Source organism: Dendronephthya gigantea, unplaced genomic scaffold (genome assembly GCF_004324835.1).
Source record: "Dendronephthya gigantea isolate DGI-Jeju-01 unplaced genomic scaffold, DenGig_1.0 000089F, whole genome shotgun sequence".
Lineage (NCBI taxonomy): Eukaryota > Metazoa > Cnidaria > Anthozoa > Malacalcyonacea > Nephtheidae > Dendronephthya > Dendronephthya gigantea.
In genome coordinates, this window is record NW_021163099.1 from 649,355 (window position 1) to 658,922 (window position 9,568).

General features: G+C 35.8%; 1 long non-coding RNA gene across 1 annotated transcript; it reads right to left on the reverse strand.

Annotated features, from left to right (window-relative positions):
- Positions 1-1,468: 1,468 nt before the first annotated feature.
- Positions 1,469-8,368, reverse strand: LOC114533342. The gene is made up of 4 exons (XR_003688043.1): positions 8,067-8,368; positions 6,875-7,013; positions 2,829-3,154; positions 1,469-2,748 (listed from the first exon to the last, which is right to left on the reverse strand). It is a non-coding gene; the product is annotated as an uncharacterized LOC114533342 (long non-coding RNA).
- Between the last annotated feature and the right edge of the window lie 1,200 nt (positions 8,369-9,568).

Sequence of the window (9,568 nt, forward strand, 5' to 3'; positions counted from 1 at the left end):
GATTTTTGATTTAGTTCAATAGCTATAAAGCACAAACCGTTGTTCGCGTACAAGACATAACATACATGACATGATATTCGAAGCCGAACTGTTTATATATACGCACAGCGTGATGTCATCTAGTTAGTATGAATTTCCATGTAATTTTACGTTAATTTCTTCTTAAAGTGACTTAATTTAATTTATACGTACCTTTAAAGGAAGAAAATGTCCATCTCCATGAGTTCCTTTATTATGTGAGCAGTTGGATTAGCGAAGTTCATTCGTACGTTATAAAATGTGTAAAAAAATCCGAAATAGAATTAAAAGACCTGAATGCTGAGTGATGCATTGAATCCTTATGATTCATTCGAAATGATGCATTGAGCGACGGAGTTGAAAATGCGCCTTGTTTTTTTCTATTTTTCGTCGTCGCAAGTGTCTCTTGGCGCGAAATATACTAGTTTTTAAAGTACGATGTACTACTCGATTTCGCGATCGAATAACATTTAGGTTGGCAAGGCATATATCTAAATGAGTATGAACTGTATAGTTTATGGTATGCTTAGAAGCTATATATTGAAGGCTGGCACGTGCACGGCACGCCGGAGTTAACGCCAGAACAGGCGTCTTGTAATTATTACACTTCTACGGACACAATTCACCATTAGACATTCTGCCAGATAAGCCTCAATGCTCCAATCATAAATACTTTTGAATCCTAGCTCTTGGTTTGAACGATATACGGCACAGATGCACACATGCAATTGAACATAATAGTCACATAATGGCAATGTTTAAAAAGTAAATGTGTTACCATGCATGCATAAACGGAAAAAAGCATCATAGCCACAATGAAAAAAAAAACAACACAACGAGCATACCCTCCAATTTAAACATTTACAACAAACGCAACTAGCAATGCAACAGAGAACAATAATATAGCAGGACACGCGAAACATAGGCTACAACATACAAACATAAAATTAATAATAAACGATAATAACCAAACGTTATACGTTTATCTAAAATTATAAAATTGCTCACTCTAGAACTTACAGTCATGCTGAAAATAGTTTAGTGCATGGGCAATTTTTGCAACAATATGCCTATTTGTCAAATCTAAGGGAAACATATTAATATTTCCGCGCAGCATTATAAAAATGAGGGTCAGGGATGAGGTACTGGAAAACGGAATCTTTAATTAAAGCCTCTTGAATTTCTTGAGAGTCCGGGTGTGGGAATAATGAGTTTTGGAATATTAAGTAGAAACATGAATCACGAAAAAACTGCCGGATGTCAAAATGCCATTTTCGTCAATAAATTTGTTGTAATACCATGCATGTATATATAGTTTTATGCATGAAATTAAGTGTAATTTTATATGCGCATTGGTCGTTACTAGGTCAAAATTCAAGTTAATATAACATGTACGTTAACATCACCTTTGATGTATTTTAAACAACTCGTACCAACCTATCCCCTAACAGTGGTGCTTGCATGCAACAGGGTTTGCGCCTCTCCCACTATTTCAAGAATGAGTTTTAGTTGGCAATTTGCTATCTGTAATCTACCTGCAAAGCAATCCAGTGTGTGAGTAATGGGTCATTTTGGGTGCAAACTGATTTACTATTTCTTAATAAGTGTTTCCACCAATTTTTCGAATGAAACAGAACTTGTAGACATATTAGTTGAAACTGGCGGCTAGAAATACTTTTCCCTTTCTGGTGTTTTCAACATAAATTTAAAATTATACCCTTAGCTAACAGAACACGATGTTTCAAAATGTCACTGTGGCTGCATGCACTTGTTGTAAATTTTATTTGCAAAGTTTTTGTGTTGGTTTATTATGTGGTAAAAATTTAAAGACTCAAATTTAGCCCATTTCACATTACCAATTCCAGACAAGGTAGATGTAGCTGCTCATTAGAAATGCCGCACACATGCTTTTCTCCATTTTCCAAGCACTTCACGACATTTTTCTTTTGCAAGTTTAATCAGAATCTTTTAAATTTCTGGACAAATCTTTCTCATCACTCGGTAATTGTCGCATGACGGTCTGATACAAATGTTGTTGTAATGATATATAGCAGATGAAAGAAGAAATGACAAAGCTTTTTGGTGACCTAGAGCCTCCATTGCTGTGCTACTCCCTGCTTTGTTTGCCTGTGGAATAGAAGTGTACCTCGTGAAACATTGTGGTAATTGCCCTATGTTTTATTTACTTTTATGAATATTTTGGTTTTGCAATTACCTGATTAACTACCAGGTGAATTATGACTCCAATTGTGCAGGAAAATATAGTGCATGTGCAGTACTAGTACCCACTGCTGTCAAGTCGTCCATCTCCAGCTAACACTACTTCTTTTTCTTTCAGAGAATCGAAGTTCTTTTTCTGGTAGAAATTCCAATACATTACAATGGAGGGGAAGAGAAATTGTCTTTCATGGTAGTAATATGTCACTTCATTGTAGCATAAAACTCCCATATTATTGAAAACTTGAAGTACTTTTCTGGGGGTGCTAGCACCTGCAGAAAGGATAGCAAAGCTAGGAAGGATATTCCCAGCTGGAAACTTTCCTAGAATGGTAGGTTGGCTTTTCCAGATAAATTTTTTCTTGCAGTTCTTGCAATGTGTGCTGACAACATGGTTCCACAGCGACTTTTTTTTACTTGTGGTTTAGAACTAAAGCAAATGTGACCATGTTGTACAAGAAGCAGTAGTTGAGAAAGAAAGACAATGCTCTTTTCTTTTTCCATTGGCTTATTCTGAAAAATGAATGGAGAGATTGTGAGCAAGGTAATTGGTCTAATCATTTACAACTTGAAATTTGAACATTATAAATTACAGTTTAGTTGCGGCATCATCATCACCAGCAGTTTTCTCATAATTTTGTTGCAGTTACTCAAGCTCCAATAGTGGGTCAGCAGTGTCAGATCGACTTCAGAGTCATTGTACTCATCATCAGATGTAGACATTTCCATGTCCTCCATAAGTTCTTCAACAACATTATCTAAGTTGTCTTAAATTAAAAAATGAGCTGTGCGTGGTATGCCGGTACTGCATTATGATTTATAATACATATGCCAATGCCAACCTTGAATTTTCTCTGCTAGTACAACCGGATTGTTTTTATCAGTGATAGCGTCACCCAATTGCTGAGACGTTTTTCATCTGAAAGGAAAATATTGATAGAATTGGTCATTCAATGCATAATATCACACACATATTGCAGTTACAATTTTTGTATTTTCTATTGATTTAATTGTGTGCATCCATTGTGTCTCGTTGATGGCTAGTTTTGCGTGTACGTTTGTCAATTTGGTGTTGAGCTCATCTAACTGTATTTCTTTTGCTTTGCAGCTGTGGCATGGAGTTTCACAAGTGAAGACTATGACGTCACAAATGTCACACATGGTATGGAGTTTCGCAAGTGAAGACTATGACGTCACACATGTTCTGCAATACATAATAATCGGTAAAGCAGAGTATTGTGAATCAACTGACTTATAACTTGGAATATTAGGTAAATATTCGTGTTTACAACCTTTTCGCTGGATAAACTAATTTCATCCACAAGGCAAATTCTGGAGCAGTATAAATAATTTGCATTCGTATTTATTGCATGCATATTTTTGACCCCTCTGCCGACTATATTTGACCTCTAGTCATAACTTGAAATTATTGAAGTGAAATATATTTTTCTAACTTGTGTCTGTAGTGTTTGTATAATATAGTATATTATCGCGTGTAGCAAGTGAAGACTATGACGTCACACATGGCCTTCTGCATGAACTTTGTCAATATGGCGGATTTTAATGGCGATCTTAAAATTACGAAATTTATGCGCGCATGACGGAGTCATAAAATGACTTCACGCGCTAATATTTGCAAGACATTATAAAAGTAGTCACAGTGGCACTTCAAAACTACGATGAACTGTTGCAAATGAAAGTGTTAATTTGTCGCAATGAGCAATGAAGGGCGCTTCTAGTTCTCCATCACCTCTATTATCTTCATTTAAAAGAAAAGCCCTACATGGCTGTTTGCCTTATTTCAGCTGTCATGTTCGTCTGTACAATTGTGGTGTATTATACATATACATTCATTGATGTTGAAGGATACTAAATCTGTAAACATGCATAGCAATAATTGCGCGCACACATACGAACGTTCAATCACGAGATAGGGAACGGCCTGCCCCACACTCTAACGTAAACGAATGAAGAAAGGGGAAAGAACGGTTAGAGAGTTGAGCCCGTTGCGGGGGGGGGGGGGGCGTAATCCTGGGACGTGTATGAATTGCGCAAAGGAAGCCGATGTAAAATATAATAAATTCATTCGGTTTTAGTTGTGATAGCGAAGTTGCGCGACACGTGGTCCTTCGAGTCGGATAACAAAGCAGATTCAAGAATCGAGAAGAAGTCGTGATTCGAAGAGCCTATGCTACCAAGGGTTTGGCACGGGCCAAAATCGTCGTAGAAGACGTTAAGAGAGAAAGCGCATTGGAGCTTAATACGATAAGGCTAAGCATAACGGACAATCGAGAAACATTAAGAAGCAAGTTGAACAGATTTTAGGACTCACCGAAGATGACGGAGAAGTCCAAGCAGAGATAGAGACGGCTTCGAAATCTATGAGGGGTTGGCAGCGTCAGCGATAAAGATGCATGGTAAGATACTTTATATTAGAAAAAGGGAATGAAGCGAATGTTGAAAGTGTGAGGCGAGAAGTGACACCAAAAAAAGCAGCAGCATTAGTTCGAAAGTAGAGAACGAGGAACATGATCGACTTACTAGCTGCGCTATAGTCAGGGCGTGCATTACATGTGTAAATATACCTGTACATAGTTATTATTATTTATTAAACGTCAAAAAATACACTCCAAGTTGTTACATTCGTTGAATCTGGTGCCAGCAGCAGCGTAACTTGCATCAAAGCGACAGAAGGCCCTATAAGGCTTCTTCAACTTCTGACGATATTATGCTTGAGGTACAATAATATGTGTGATCATCTTCCCCGCGAAGTAGCACTTGTAGACAACATTAGCTAAGAAGAATTCGCCGCTCATTTACGAAATGTAAATAACTTTTGTAATTTGGAGAAAATCCCAACATTGTTAATATAAGATATTGAAGAAGCCAGTTTGCCCGTAAATGCTGTTTGCACTGTTATAATTTTTTTCTTTTACTTCTAGCGGTAGCATTCCTAGATTTAATTTGATTTTTAAATCCTAATAGAGAACACGCAGAAAAATCATACCTAACTAAAAAACTGCGCTTTATCGAGCTCCATTTTGGAGATACTTTTGAGTCTGGCACAAACATAAAAATATCTTCCTTTTCTTGTCTTATAGACTGAGAGTGAATGTGAAGAATAATTCCAAAACAAAGGACTAGGCAATGGCAATTCGATCTACAAGGTCCGCATTTGTTATATATGTTGGTAACTACTGTATACATACAAAGAAATTCTCATGACATGCTCACTGAAAATAAGTAAATTTCAATAGTTCATCAATCAAATCCAGCCACATATGTATGTTATATAATCCAGCTGCATATGTTTGTTATGATATAAAATATGAATTGTTGAAAAAATGCAATTCACACATTTCTTTGTCTAAATTCAGGACTAGAGGTGCCATGACCAGCGCACCTCCTCTGAATGATAAAGAGAATGAGGCATGCTGTAAAGCTCATGTCTGAATTAAGAATAAAAAATGGAAATGCAATAAGAGTCTTTTGAAGAAAAAATATGGAATTGACTTATTCCTTCAGCAGACAAATTATAAATGGCATGATGTATGCTCTTGTGAAAAGCATTGGTACTGTACGTTTAAAAAAGCTTAATTCAATAATTTAAATTGTGTGCAGTATATGGTTCACAGAGATACTGTTCGAACATTTCTTAACAATAAGCGGCTTAAATATCAATTATAGACGCTTTCCTATAGATAATGCTTGTGAACGGCACCAAGTGGTAAAAGGTTTTAAAATAAGCAATTTTATAAGCAGTACTAATAACAATTGTTCGCTTGCAATGATGGAGTTTTCGCTACCAGTATAACATTACAATGAAGCTGGATGGAATACATAAGGACATACAACAGGACATACAACATTAAACAAGAAATTTAATACAGTGCACTAACTAAACGGATGGTTAAATAAGTCAGTTAACAGGACATAAAATACAAACACAATATATAATACTGACAGTGACAGTACACAAGTCAATAGAGGGTAAAAGAAACAACAGGACACACAATATAATACAGTGCATCTAATATTGAGGGTAAATAAGAAAAAATGAAATGACAAAACAAGATTGTGTCAAACAAGTCAATTTTGTGTACCATAACAAATTAACAATAGACAACACACTGTGCAAACATGGATTCATAACATTGATGATTCATTGATTACTAGAATAGCTATGTAGTGAAGCTTTAAATTGCATGGGAAGCAAGGTTGTGATTGACAACACAATGTGCAAACATTGATTCATAACATTCATGATTCATTGTTTACTGGAATAGTAGTGAAGCTTCTAATTGGGAAGCAAGGTTCACAATGAAGAATCAAACCCAAGAACACCAAGCGAACAAACACAGCAATAAAGCTATCACCCACTTTCATCCACATCTGGAAATATTTATAACACAGTACACAAACTTAACAGGATATACAGTATACAAAATGCAATAGGTACTGACAGTGACAGCACACAAGTCAATATATGAATGGAAGAAACAGCAGGACTTACATTATAAAGACAAAAAGCTATAATTTAAGAGTAAAAAAATAACAATTGGCAAACACAACCAAACATTGCCAAGTGATTAACTATGAGTTAGAAGCATAAACATTGTACCATAATTTTGTTTCAAACCTTTTCCTTAACATATATGTTCCACATCTTGAATTGGGATGTCCATTCTCTCCATATCAAAATTTTAATCGCAGAAATCCAGCAAACTACATCACAGCCCAAATTACCTTACAAGTTCTGTATACATGTCTATATCAGTCTAAAATAAAATCACCAAAGATTAAATATTAAATTTTGTCCAGTTGGTAAATATAGAAGGTGGTAAATCACACTTAACTTGTTCACAACAATTGGGAAATATTTCGGTTGAAAGTTGCTTCAAATAAGGTTGCATGCTTTATACTGTATTCCTTCTAAACATATTCTATAACCTACTGTATATAATTTATAAAAGAATTTAATAGCAAACCAAAACAGTGTCAATAACTCTGACAGAACTGGTTAATGATGCTTTGATAGTTTTCAAGTTCCAATCCACTGACCCTCCTATGCCTTATAAATGTATTTTTACTGTAAACAATACAAACACAATTGAAAGTTTAAAATATGTTAATGTAACTTTTCCATTTCAATGATCAGATTTCACCGAGGGGCAAATACCCAGGTAAAGATTGGGTGCCTTAGGTATGTTGCCTGGGACAGTCAGTTTTAGCTGGACAAAATCTAAAATTATTGCTATTGTTCTCTTCCCCTGGTTTCCTATGGCCCTAATTGTATTTGGCATTGACAAAAAGAAACCAAAGAGCAGTTTAGTTTCAAAGTTGCTTAATTAAGGTTGCATGCATAATATTCCTTCTAAACATAAACTATAGCTCATATTAGTTAAGAAAGAATTAAATAAGTAGCAAGCCAAAGTTGTGTCAATACCCTGGCAGAACTGGTTCATGTTTTGATAAATAGAATTAATGTTTATCACTTTTCAAAGATTAGATTACTCCATTATTGATAGGTACATATGACAAGAAGACACAAAAGAGCAGGAAATGTCCCCCACGAATGTTAATCAAGAATAGGTTTATTTATCACTTATTGAACCAATGTATATATTTTAAAATAAAACATAAAATGTGTATGCAAGAGACAAAGCTTGCGCTAGAAATTGAATATGAGTCTTAAATCGCGGGTATGGGGTATGGGGAGTACCTGTATTTATATAAAAATGATCAGTATATACTATATACTGTATAAATACACTTAATATCATTATACTCATGACATACAGCAAAACTAGAAGGAACATTTAACCTCATACCAAAATAAAGTCGTCAAGGAAGTACTCTCTGATACAAACTCCAACAACTGCTTTCCTTTCGAGTTGCAACAGAGCTGCTTCTTCGGTCCTGACATGTGTAAACGAGTTAACACTATATTTAACAGTGGTCAGTCCCATCTGTTGACTTGTATTTGCATCAATAGGTTAAATTTCAATTCACTTCTCGCTACAAGTGCTCAGTCTCAGTAAGACTTTTATATACAAGCATGTGACATTTTATGAATTGGTAAACGTAGTTTGAAAATCAATTTCAAGACGCCCCATGTTGTGATAAGCACAATCTTGACTTTCAATAAATCTTTTTGAAATAATAAGTAAATAGTCCAGTTACGTTGCGCGTTCAGTGACGTCAGTGATCGCGAATAATAAGATCACAGTTTGATAAGATATAGTTACTGCGTCGCGCACTACGTTACTACGTGTTTTGTTTTTTTTCTTCGTGTTTTTTACGTTTTCGACCCGGTCTTCCTGGCCGCGCAGGCCAACTAAGATACTCGTATTTTGAACTCGTCTGATTTCGTATCGCCGGAAATATCTTCGTGCTAAACACACTTCAAATAGTAATCTAAGCCTAGTAATCCCCACAAAAGAAATATTTTACTGAAACCAAAAATTGAAAAAGTTTGTTGTCGCCGGGATTCGAGCTCGGGTCGTGCGAACCAAAAGCAGGAAACTGCATGCACGATACACGTCATATAAAATAACACGTACACGAGTCGCTGTGCATGGCCGATAGCGCAGGAAATCTAGACGTCTGTCGTTCGAGAAAATACGTACAGGTAATCATAATGCTGGATTCTCGTCTTGTCTTGTTTGATATGCTCACTCTGCATACACTAGCACACACTGATCATGGTAAACCTACACTAAAACGGGTTTACAGACAACGATCACATTATTATTAAACTTTATACATGAATCGTGAAAGCCTTGTATGCCATGAAAGCCTTGTATGCTATGAAAGCCTTGTATGCTATGAAAGCCTTGTATGCCATTCTATGCCATTTTTCAATCAAACCGCACCTTCCTTTCAAGAGTAAATTAAAAACGGCCAGACCGATCCTATTGAATTTCAGTACAAACAGATTGCTAGAGTACATGATTCCAAACTCAGCCTTATTCACGTATATCGTTAGCTACATATGCCTAGCACCAATAATGCAGTTTTACCCCTATATTCTGAACGAAGTGCTCTATTTACTAGAAACGCTAAGAAGGAAACATTTTTCTAAAGGAATAAATATTGACAGGAAATGGGGCACAGTTGCATGCAACGATTCGCGCGACGCAGTAACCGCCAGAATTGGCGTCTTGTTATTGGGAAGGATGGAAACTCGTGTAATAATATAAACATACATACCAATTTCACTCGCAAAATTTCACATCAAAACAACGAGAATCCCTCAAATAAATTATCAAAAATACATTTTAGATACTCCAACAACATGATTCCATTAAAAATATATTTTTAAAAACAAATG